Consider the following 10,178-nt stretch of genomic DNA (forward strand, 5'->3'; position numbering starts at 1 on the left):
GGTGAGTGAAATTAAATTGAACAAATTCACCCATTACTAGTTTGGATCAAAGGTATTTATTTGTTATAATGCTCTTGTCTTTCTGCTTTCCTGTTTTGGTGGCTTGGGAAGGCTTTCATTCTGGACCTTGGCTACATTTGAATTTAATTTTTTTTAACTAAAGTTCATCTGTGCCTACTACCTTGGATTGGTGCATTTTTTTAAAGTGTAAAAAATTTTTTAAAAGTCAAGCCATGATCACATGTACCAGTTAAAGAACAAGAGTGTGGTGGGTTTATGAATGTAGTCTTGCTATCTCTTGCAATTTTATCATGAATCTTGTGATATTTCATGTTTTTCTTAAGGATCCATCTCTTGGAAGTACGTGACTGTGGAAGAAACTCAGCTTTCATTTAAAAAAAACAAAAACAAAATAAGTTTCTAGTCCTTATGGTTGCAGAGAAAAGCATGAAAATGTGAACTGAATGCACCCTAAAGGACTTAGATACCAAAAGGCAAATAAAAATAACCCCAATTTATCACTTCTTTAAAAAAATGTCATGATTTTTTAGATAATCTCCTAATTTTGGGGCAGCCTGACTCATGACTTTTGATAGATTACATAGAGATTTTTTTTTAAGGATGGGACGATGTGAATCATTTCACCCTGGAAAAATGGTGGAAGAGGAGTGAGGGGCTGCCAATGTTTTAACAAAGTGCCTCATAAAACATTTTACCATTAGGAGCTCAGACAACTATGGCAATGGGCAGCAGTATAAAACCCAAATATAAATAGTCACTGCGTGCTTCTAGGATTCTTACATAAGCTGTTTGCCTCATAAATCCAGGTGTCCTGCGAGTTGGCTCTGTGATGGGAACTTTCCAAGGACAAGCCCTTCCAGGAACTTTCTTCCTGCTCTTTGGGCTCTGGTTGGCTGTGAAATGCCCACTGAAGTACCTCTGTCAGAAGATGAATCCCTCTGTCTGCACAAACCTGCGCTTCCAGTGACTGGAGCTCCTGGAAGAGATGGCCAAAGCATTCTGTGCTCTGCTGGGTAAGGAAAATTATTATCTCGCTTTCAGCTTCTGGGATTACCTTGGTCCCAATGAATAATTCGAAAGAATCCATGTGTCAGACAGTTTAAGGCCAGAAGAGACCACCATATCATCTAATCTGACCTCCTGTTTATCACAGTCCACCAACACCACACAGCACCCGTTCACAAATCCAACAATAATTGCTGACAAGAGTCAGTTATTATATAAATCATGCAGAGATACACATGCTTGGACTAGGACCGGGCTGTTGCCAGCACGTGAGTGCTTTCAGCAAGATTCTTCTCTGTGGCTTCCCCCTTTCCCCCTCCAGGGGAGGTTGTGTCCAGAGAAGTAACATTTTTAGGGAATGCAGGTGTCCTAAAATTTCTACATCATGCAAGGTTTTGGCCCTGCTGTGCCCTTGCTCTTTGTGTGACCACTGAATATAAATACTTTAATTTCCGAGGCTGTAATTCCAGTGATATAGTTTGTCATCCTCACAATAAAACCATAGCGCATCCTTGCCAACCCAGGCAGGAGTGTTCTTAATTTAACTTGTTTCCTTCTCCCTTGTGCGGGGCAGGAAAATGGCAGGATTATGTGAGGCTCAAGAAGGGGCAGGGGAGTGAGTCAACTGTGAAGTAGCCAGAAATCAATACTCTTTAATACCCAAAGAATAGGGGCATGATCCATAACAAAACAGAGTGAGGGGGGATACAGGTAGGAGAGTGGGTGGTTTAGGGATTGTTTAGCATAAAATCTGTCACCTCTAGAATCCTGAGTCATGTTCAAACAAGTTTGGCCTCATTCCAGTCTATAGAGAGCTGTTGTTGAGTATATAACAAAACCTGGCACAACTGGCAGTCTCTGTCTATCTAGCAGATGTATATGTCCCCCATCACCAAAATATCTGGATTTATTTGGATACCCTCACAGCATCAATTTGAGGTAGTTTCTCATTATACAGACAGGACAACTGAGGCTCAGAGAGGTTGAGTGACTTGCCCAAGGTCACATAGGAAGTCTGTGGCAGTGCCAGGAGTTGAATTCATTTGTGTTATGGCAATGCCTAGAGGCCCCAGTCATGGATCAGAACTGTAGTGTGCTAGACTCTGTACAAATTCTGTGTAAGCTCTTTTCCCCCCCAATCCAATTCCATAGATACATAGCCATCCTTTCTGTGCCTTTTGAAAAGGCCCATGGCTGGAGTAACAAGTTATAACTAAGAAGCATTCTCGCCCCAAAACTGGAATTGTAGGATTTTGCTGCAGTTTAAGATGGCAGGGTGTTAGCAGAGCTGGGGTGGGAGGGAAGCTTAAACAGTATCTGGCTGCACTATGACTGGCTTTTGCCACTGCTATTTGTCCTTCGCATTCAGAAGCATCAGCCCAAACAATAAAACAACAGAGGGGATTTTTTGGGGGGGGGACCATGGCAAAATCTAAAACTGGGGCCTCCTACCCTTCCAAAAAATGACCACTGAGGAGGGGTGGGAGCTGGGTTGGAAAGCAAGTCTGCTCTGCACTCACCTCACAGTGGCAGCTCCTGTCCTGTGGGACTAGGGCCTGCTCCTCGCTGCAGGCATTATGATCTGATCCATGGGATTGCAGTTTGGGGGCCTCTCAAATGGGGGTCCTGGGGCAAAAAGTGCTCCCTTTGCCCCTCCCCCGGGCAGTCCTGCAAACACTGACTGATGACACTAAATAGATTTCTCAATGCATTTTTAAAGTCACTCTAACCTTGAAAATATTCTTCCTTCCAACATGCCTAACTCATTGTTTGCCTTTCTTGTTAAGGAATGCTAGGTGAGATGTTTGTACCCTGTGGTCCTTACCTACATCTCTACGATAAGGAGGCCCACAAATGGGTGATGCTAACCACCTGGCAGCACACAACCATGTACCTGTTCTTTGGGATCTCCGGCATAGTGGATGTGCTCACCTATTTCTAGTTGTGGGTACCTCGGGGGCTGGATCGCTTCATGGTCTCCATGGCGCTGTTTATTGAAGGTTAGTAACAACACCGAAAAAAGGCTGAGCTGTTTGCATGTTAGCTGGGCTATCAAATACCTGGCACAGTGATGAGGAAACAAGTCAATAGAAGGGGATCTTAGTATCCAATTCGCAGAGTGTCTGACTAATTCTTTGCGGGGGATGGAGGAGATCTGTGGTAATGGTAAGTTTGCAGATATCACTCAGCTGAAGCTCTGTGTAAGCTTGAAAGCTTGTCTCGCCCACCAACAGAAGTTGGTCCAATAAAATATATTACCTCATCCACCTTGTCTCTCAGATACCATATAGGCATGCGGGTAGTATCTTCCTCCTAGCACACTGTGATTGTCCATGTGTTGTCAGGGACAGAGGCAAAAGCCTCTCAGGTTCCTACTTTAAGGTAATAATTATACCATAATTATCGGGGGCAACATCCTATTTAATTAAAGTGTTTCTTTAAGATACTCATCATCGGGGCGAGCACAAGGAAGGGCAAGCAGGAGCACGGGCAGCTAAAATCTTGCATATTTTTAGATAATGCCTATGGAAAATATCATCATCTCTATTTTACAGGGGAGGGAGACAAAGGGTGGGGGTTATAAAAATTCTTGCTTCAAAATCACTGTGGGCAAGTGGATTAGGTATGGTCCTGTGGTCAGCAGACCTGTGTTATCAAATTGTTCTTCCCGTTCTGTACAATGAGGGAATCCTACCTTAAAAATGTGAGTTTACGGAAGAGCTCATATCTCACTAATAGCTGCTCTGTTAGAGGGGCTGGGCTTTCAGGTTTGGTAACTTTAGATCAAAGCAGCATCCGTGATATTTTTCCAACGGAGAAAAGATTCTCTTCCTGTAACATAGTATATGCCCTTACTGACACTTGGATTCAGCAAGGGATTTCCCCAGCCCTGGGAGTGGTTCGAGAGACATGCGAAGAAAGTCCGTGATGTGTACTCTTGAAGTTTGGGTCAATGAAACAGATTCAGATAATATGCTTTGTCTACTACATTAACCCCCAAATTTGCCATCATTAGACTATGCCTGATCTTTTTCCGTGTGAACCTTGCTAATGTGTAGGTAATGCTTCCCCCTCTGCATTTTTCCTACATTTCAGCTTAGATCTGCCACAACTACTAACTTTTATTCTCTATCATTCTTTGCCCGAGAGCAGGATGCACTGTCTTAGGCAACTCCACATCAGCTGTGCACTCTCTCAAATAAGACGCAGGCTGCTGGCTTGATTTATTTATTTATTTTCAATTATGATCAAAGCAATGAATGACAGACACACAGAAAGAGGCATTGATCAATTACTTTTTCCTGAAGCATAGGCAGGCCATGGTGGATTTCTCCTATGAGTCTCCAACTATATCCTTACACTCTAACATATTTATACCTTTGCACATTAACTAACCATCTAACTAAGAGTAAGCATTGTGTCTTACATAACCTATACAATATGCATGCACAGGCTTCAGTTTACATAACTTTTGCTGTCCATGCTATTTTTGTGTCCCTTTTCCAATTGCTCTATTTACTCTAATCGTACCACTTAATGTAAGTATGCAAAATACTCCGATCACTGCTTTCCTGAGACCTTTTGCCATTCCTGCTGCATTCTATGTATTCCCAAGGAGGCTAAAAGCTTAGGTCAGTTTCTTGGTCCAGATGGTTTGATTGCTGCTAGCTGGAGGTTCCTCGGGGCAGAATGCTGTGCTGGTCCATCACTTTGCAAGGTGGCCGTTAGTAAAGTACTCAGTGTGTCTCCACTGGAGTTGAAGGTGTAATTTTCAGCTTGGGTAGATATATCCATACTAGCTCTGATCAAGCAAGCATGCTAAAAATAGTGTAGCCATGGCTTCATAGGCAGCAGGAAGGGCTAGCTGCCCTGAGTGCATACCTAGGGTCTCGGACAGGACTATAATCAGATGGCTAAGCAGTCCCGCTGCCCATGGAGTCACAGCTACATTGCTATTTTTAGTGTGCCAGCTCGCTCAGATGTTAACACATGGGTATGTCTATCTGAGCTGGAAATCACACCTACATCTCCAGTGTAGCCATACCCTTAGTAGCAGAGGAATGGGTTACCTCTAAAGGAGATCTGTTGGTAGAACTAAGTTAACCTCTGCTCCCGTTTATAACCTTACGAGTGGGGTGAGGAGGATGCAAACCTTGCCAAGTGGGATGCTTTGAGGTGTTGCCTGAAGCCTGACACTCCAGCCCTGCCAGATTTATCTGGAATGGCACTAACCCAGTGGAGATATTTTGTCATCGAAGTTGTGGGTGGGGAGACACGTGGTACGCAGTGTGTGTGTGGAGGGGAGTCTCAATCAACCCCCCCCCCAATAAATTAAAATGACCAGGGTCCCTGAAGTATGTCTACACTGCAGCAGGCAGCGAGCGTCCCTGCCTGGGTACACACATTGTGCTAGTAGGGCTTGAGCTAGGGCCCTGACTAGAGCAGCGTGGATGTTGCCAGCGCAAGCTGGAGCTTGGGCTCGCAAGCTAATAGGAGTCTGTCTCCCTGGGTTGGGAGGCTCGCTCCCAGCTGCAGTGTAGACATTCCCTGCGGGGCTCACTTTCACCTTTTTAAGTCCTGTATTATCAAAGTGGCTGCTCCCAGATTATGATAGACCCCCCACTTTTTTCAGATCTCTTTCAGCACTGGAATCACACTCCCCCCCCCAAAGCTCCACAGAAGCTGTTAGCAGTGTGATTGTACAACATGCCAATACAGATAATCAGCCCTCACGGCAGTATCTGGGCACCTCCCACTTTAAATATATCTCAATAACAAAGTCCCTAGTGGACTCCTCCTCTGGCTCTGAATAGCGCTCTCCCCAAACATCCCCTCCCTCACTCTGCCTTCCAGATTTCCAGTCCCTCTTGCCCCACGCCTCATCCTTCCCAATGCCAAGCTCCCCCCTTTCTCCCCCAACACATCTTCTCCTCCCCAAATCCCCCTGAGCCTCTTTGCCCCACGCCCAGCAACTCCAGCCTGGCCAACTCTCTCGTGATTTTATCAAGTGTCTCCTCTTTTCTTCTTAAAGCTCCAGGCATTGGCATCGTGCTACTGCAAGAGACTCCCAGCTTTCATTTAACTGCTGCTACTAATTAATTAATTAAGTTTCTACCTCTCGTACTTTCAGAAAAAGGTTTTTGAAAACATGAAGGGAGTGAACTCTAAAGGCTCAGAAACCAGAAGACAAGTAAAAAGAATCCCAAATTTATTACTTTGTCTTAAAAATAGTGATTTTAAAAAAAATCTCATGAGTTTTCAGGGACGGACTCACCTCTCCCATACCAGACCCTACTTCACGAAGGAGGAGAGGGTTGCTGCGGCTAGCTCAGCCCCCCTGAGCTGGCTGGGATCAGGGCCGGCTCCAGGGTTTTGGCCGCCCCAAGCAGCCAAACAAACAAACCAAAAAAAAAAAAAAAAAAAGCCGCGATGGCGATCTGCGGCGGCAATTCGGCGGGAGGTCCTTCACTCCGAGCAGGAGTGAGGGACCGTCCGCTGAATTGCTGCCGAACAGCTGGACGTGCCGCCCCTCTCCGAAGTGGCTGCCCCAAGCACCTGCTTGGTAAGCTGGTGCCTGGAGCCGGCCCTGGCTGGGATGCCCCTGCTCAGAGCTAGGACGGGGAGGTGAACAGCTGATCCAGCACCAGAAAGCCGCCTCCTGCCTGCCCAGTAGGAGGGAATAGAGTGGCCCTAGGAGCAGCAAGTTTCAACTTCAGTGGCCTCCCCTGTGCCTAGCTGATCTGCTAAAGAGCCAGCCAGTGATAAGGGGTGGATAAAGCAGCCTCAGATTCCCTTCTGCCTCCCTTCCTCCTCCCAGGTGTGGGCTGAAGGTTGGGGGAAGAGTAGGGGACACAATTTCCTCCTCCCCGACTGAAAATTGAGTTAAAATGACATCCATGCACTAACCAGATGAAATACCATGGATCTTCTGTGACCCAAAACCACAATAATCTGTCAAGTTTTAAAATAGTCATTACAGATTGGAATCACCTTTCCTAGAACTGGAACAGACACCGTGACCCTCCCTGGAATGACTCCATTCAAGTTGGTACATTTCATTCAGTGTAATTAAATGACTCATTGTTTAGAAAATTATCTCACCCACTCCAAAAGCCACACAACTTCCCACACTTTGTGCCAAATCCTGAAGTCCTTCCTCAGTTTTTACTGAGTTCTTATCCGGGTCAAGTTCCCACTGAAGGAAAATGAAGTTTTGTTGATGTAAAGACTTCAAAATTTGACCCATTATAGTTATAAGAATCACTTCACCCACCAGTGAAACAAATTTGCCTCTGGGCTGAAATAGAGCAGCTGTTACATAGTGCAGAATAGGTCCAACCACATGGGCTCTTTTGTTGATATTGTGGGGAGAGGGGTAGTTCTCTTTCTTTCCCCTCCCCCCACCAGAAATCAAGGGGAAAATCTCAGAAGAGCACCCCTCTGATGTAACTACATTAATCAGACCTATCTAACTCAAAGATGCTCTACAGATATGTAAAGTAGCCCCGTCCATGAAGACTTCCAAATCCCCCCAATCACAGAATTATGACAAGTAAACTTCATGAATTGCAGCCCGAGTTCCAGGGTCCCATGGTGGCTGATTGGCTAGAAGAGGAACAATGAAGCAGCATTACATAGTTTGAATTTTGGCAGGTTGTCTCTTCTACTTCCATGTCCTGCATTGCTCTGCGCTGGATCAACACATCCACTTTCTACTGCTCATCAGTATATTTAGCATTGCCGTCTGCTGGAAGTGTTCATAGGAGATCACCCCATCCTGGAGCTCTTCGGAGTTAGCATGGTCCTCACCCAGGGATCCTGCTTATGGCAGATCAGTTGTCCTGACCAAGTACTTTTGGCTTATGGCCTACACTGTCTATATCAAGCTATCGGAGATTGCTAATCCTTCCCTCCATTCAGGGTATAAATTTCAGGGAGCATCGCCAGGTTTACTTAGAATTACTACAGTCATGCAATTTTCCTTCTCTAGGTCATACTAGATTTCTCATATATTTACCCTCAGGTTTAGCAGAAAGCAATACTCATGTATGGTATATTTGTATTACTGAATAAGTGCTGTTCCAGCTGATAATGCTCATGCTTATCTTTATGTTGCGGTATTGCATGAATGGGCAGTCAAATAAGCATTTGTGTGGTATTTAGCTATCATAAAAAGGTTAATTCTGTGATCCCATGGTCTGATCACAATGTTATTGTCCTGGGGAATATCATGAATGTCTCATAGCATATACTTTTCACCAGGCACTCAGATGCTATAGTGACATGGGCCCAGCACTCAAGTTGTCACTGGAACACTGTTGTGGCACTCTTTTGGGGAGCCAGAATGGTGCACTTCCAGTACTTTTGTTCCAGCACTTTGTTCTGGCACTTCTTATTTTAAGGACTCAAGCACTGTACGAGTCACATAGCTATCTAGATAAATAGCTACAATGACCGATTATAAATGTACTTCAGGTCCTGGGAAGACCTGATCTGTAAAACAAGTGCTTTGAGATATTCAGATAATATTTGGGACATCAGTATAGTTTTTTCTATTGTTGTTGTTAACTGGAAGCAGTAACTGGTGAAGCCATGGCAGAAATGACAATGGAATAACAGCAGCTTTCTCAAAAAAAAAAATAGGTTTAATGTATCAATTTAATTCCTTTTTCTTCTTCTAAATCCTTTTTCTCAGTTCATGTTTTTATTCCCCTCTCTTCTTTTCTAACTAAGGTGGAGGGCAATGAAATACTGTACATTATTTTTCCTTCTCCCCCCCCCCCCCCCCCCAGTGGAACTGAAAAGCAGTTTGTGTAGTTGTTGTACCTTGGGCACTTGGAATGGGACCATCAGTGATGCCACATCCCAGTGCAGAGCTGACACTTAAGTTTAAGTGTTCAAAAGTAGCCACTGATGTTAGGTGACTCGATCTCTGACACAAACAGGCCAGACACAAACACTTGCCCAAGCAAATTTTAAATTCTGTTTTGTCGAAACACTCACACGTGTGGTTTTGTTCACGCATGCCAGTAAAACCTTGATCATGGAATACACCTCTACCCCGATATAACGCGACCCGATATAACACGAATTCAGATATAACGTGGTAAAGAAGCGCTCTGGGGCGGCGGGGCTGCGCACTCCGGCGGATCAAAGCAAGTTTGATATAACGCGGTTTCACCTATAATGCGGTAAGATTTTTTGGCTCCCAAGGACAGCGTTATATAGGGGTAGAGGTGTATTTATGGAAAGGAAAGGGCACGGTTGAAGGAAATTAATTTAAAAGCTTGACAGCATATTTGTGAAAATGCCTTTCTGCAATATCCATCCACCTTTAATTGTAATGGGAGGAGGAAGAGATGGAATAATGGTAGGCATTGGGTGGGCTGATATGGGCTTCTGTATCTGAAAGATAACATATCATTTTATTCTAACCAGATTGGGTTTGTGCTGTACCCACCATGGGGAGGGCCAGGCTGGGACCAGACTGACCATGATAACATCATGTTTATCACCATGTGCTTCTTCTGGCACTATGCAGCTGCTCTCCTCTTCGTTGTCTTTAACTACACCATCATTTACTTGTAGGTGGTGGTGCTGGGCAAGGATGGCAGAATATTTTGTGTATTATCCAGTAACTAGCCAGGACTTGTGTTGCTGACACACAATCTGTACTGAGCCGTTTTAGTTCCATGATACACTGAGGGACTTATGTTTTGCTTTGAGTGTTTGCTGCTTTTATAGAAATTCTGAGGCCAATCACACAAGGCAATGAGGAAAACATACTTTATAATAAGAGCAGAGAATATCATTGAATTGCTTAACCCACTTCACTGCAGCCAATAGTTCAGTGCATTCCAGCTGCAGTCTTATGTGTGTCAACTGGTCAAATCAATGGAATGCTGGGAGGGTTGGACCCAGCTGCATTGAAAAAAAATATCTCTGGCAAGGAATTGTGAACTGAAGCGGTTAACCGAAAAGTCACAGCTTTTGGACTATGGTCATTTCAGGACATATGGGGAAAATACCAGCAAAGAGCCCCACATTTGGTATTACATTACATTTACCTAGACAAATGTGGTGAGAGTCCAAAAACTACTTTAAAATGCAGAAGTGAATTTTGAGCCCCTAGGTAAATCCTTGGTGAATTT

The 10,178-nt window shown here is 44.4% G+C and overlaps 1 pseudogene; it reads left to right on the plus strand.

Moving 5' to 3' along the window:
• The first annotated feature begins 850 nt into the window (after positions 1-850).
• On the plus strand, positions 851-9,615 carry LOC135889215 (transmembrane protein 45B-like; annotated as a pseudogene).
• Positions 9,616-10,178: the final 563 nt, after the last annotated feature.

This window comes from Emys orbicularis, chromosome 15, assembly GCF_028017835.1.
Source record: "Emys orbicularis isolate rEmyOrb1 chromosome 15, rEmyOrb1.hap1, whole genome shotgun sequence".
In the NCBI taxonomy this organism is placed as follows: Eukaryota; Metazoa; Chordata; order Testudines; family Emydidae; genus Emys; species Emys orbicularis.